Below are 2,679 nucleotides of genomic sequence, written 5' to 3'. Positions count from 1 at the left end.
GTTTGGCTGTCGGCTGACTGTTCAGGTATTGACGTAGCAGTTAGAGTGAAAAATCAACAGTCAAAGTTAATTTTCTTTTTTTGTTGTTTTTGTTTTATGTGAAAAATGAAAGTTATTTACTTGACTTGTTAAAAACACAGACATAATAAATAACTAATATTTACTGTATGCGGGCAAAATTACCGATAATAACCCTGAAAATCATTTAATGCACAGAAAAATGAATATTTGACTGGCAGAAAACACATAAACTATTATCTGAGTAATTAAGCAATATTATGACAAATAGTACAACATTTAATACTGACAGTACAAATATTACATACTATATTGAACAGTACGACGAATAAACGGTACATTTAAGAAATAAGAAATACGGCAAATTTTAAGAATGACGATTGATAACCCATGCTACAAATAGTAACATGTAGATGATTGGGAGCATAAGCATCCCAGGTCCACAGTGTTCCGGGCTATGTAGACAGAAGAAAGACATGATCACCGTAGCAATGGTGATGACCATAAGAAAACACGTTTCCCACCGCTTTGCCATTTTGTCGGGAAAGAAGAAAGGATGGATTATGAAGTGGAAATTTGAGAGATGAATTAGAATTTGATGTGAGATTTTATGGAAGAAAATGAGAGGTATTTATAGAATGGAAAGGAGGATAGAGACGTTGGGGAATGATGTGATTCCGTACAAAAGGAAAATTTGAGTGGAAGTAAGATTTGAAAGAAAGTGGAGATAGTGTTGGGAAAAAGAGAGATTTGATTTTTGAAAAAAGAGATTTGAAAAGATTTTTGAAAATAATGGAATATAGTACAAAAATTAGTGGGAAACAAAAGATAATAATAATCTACTTGTTACCAGTACAGTCTGAGTTTCCTGATTCTGCGCCTGCAAAAAAGATTTAACTCCGTACCAATTGTGTCAGTACTATTTATCTGTAAATAAATAAATAGCATGTGTGAAGTAATAAACAGCATTTGGCGTTTGCGTAAGAATAAATTCAACTGCAAGCCAAATTATTGTATAAGAAAAATTCTAAAAACTAAGTATTTCATATGTCAGGATATTTGTTGAAATAAAAATCCATGATTATATGAGACTCTTAATTTTTCAGATTGGAGTTTTCTTGAAAAAAGATGCGGGCAAATTTTGGGGTATAACAGTTGCCCCTATTCAATCTTCTTAAACCTGAAGATATTGTCTGAAATCTGAAGGTAGAAGATGATTGAATATTTAGATGCCCTGAAAATTTGTACTTACCTTGATCAGAAGAGATGTTGGAAGTTGCATTTGAATGTCGTCTGCGAAATGTTGTTGGCAGATTGAAACATTACCTGAGATGGGCTTTCAGATGCCACCTGGTAAATGTGTTGATGGTTTGTTCATCAGAATGAATCCATTGATTATATCTTGATGAAGGATTTGAAAGTCTTTGTGTTGACTGTTTCGGAACCGTCCGAGGTTACCGCTTTAAGTCTTGGAGGATGATTGCTACGAAACTTGTCCAAAGTTTTTTCTGCTTTAGATTTTGAAAGTTGATCATTGTGGAACCGTTTGAGGTATCAGCTTTAGATCTTTGATGTTAGATCATTCTTGAACCGTCTGAGGTATCGACTTTAGATCTTCAATGTTAGATCGTTCTGGAACCGTCTGAGGTATCGCTTTAGATCTGCAACGTTAGATCGTTTTGGAACCGTCTGAGGTATCAACTTAGATCTGCGATGTTAGATCGTTCTGGAACCGTCTGAGGTATCAACTTTAGATCTGCAATGTTAGATCGTTCTGGAACCGTCTGAGGTATCGACTTTGATCTGTGATGCTAGATCGTTCTGGAACCGTCTGAGGTATCGACTTTGATCTGCAATGTCTGTTTTTGAGTTGGTAAGTGATCAGAATGAATCTTCGGCTTGATTATATCTGAGAGAACCATTCATGGAATTCAGGTGAACACTGCATGTGATTGAGAACATCTTTGTTGAAGATATCCGTCTACCTGAAAAATCAAGTTAGTGATATGCAAATATTATGATGCATGTAAATGTGAGATATTCCCGGAGAAATATGCATGTGATGTTGTGTATGAATATGCGCATGATGCATGATGTATGATGTATGAATATGATGTATGAATATGATGTATGAATATGAATATGTGATGTATGAATGTGATGTATGAATGTGAGATGCCGAGCTTTTATTTGGGAAAATAAATTTCCGCCAGTCATCTGGATATGACTATATTGTGATCGTTGATGATCTTTTGTCTTGTTTGAGTACCCTCGGATGGGGAAATTCTTTGAGAACCCTGGTACTCTGTTGAAGGATCTTTGAATATCACTTGAGAATGAAAGGTAGCTGGAAGTTCTGATGCCCTTTCAAATGGGAATGAGGAAGATGCATAATCCTCCGATGCACTATCTGACCAAGTCCGGGTGCGGGGATCACACCTTCTGAAGATAGTAATCTGGAACAACCCTGCTGGGGGATAAGACTTCTTTTGAAGAGAAAATCTTTTTGAGGAATTTGCTGAGAAACGCGTTTCTCTTGGGGATTTTCTTCTGATGGGATGATGTCCAGATAGTTGGGACATTTCCTGAATGCTATTCCTGTTTTTCCTGGTAAACATCAATCATATTCAAATGCACATGTTCATTCAAAATTATCATTGG

The sequence above is a fragment of the Vicia villosa genome, linkage group LG4 (genome assembly GCF_029867415.1).
Source record: "Vicia villosa cultivar HV-30 ecotype Madison, WI linkage group LG4, Vvil1.0, whole genome shotgun sequence".
Taxonomy (NCBI): Eukaryota; Viridiplantae; Streptophyta; class Magnoliopsida; order Fabales; family Fabaceae; genus Vicia; species Vicia villosa.
This window is presented reverse-complemented; position numbering follows the sequence as displayed.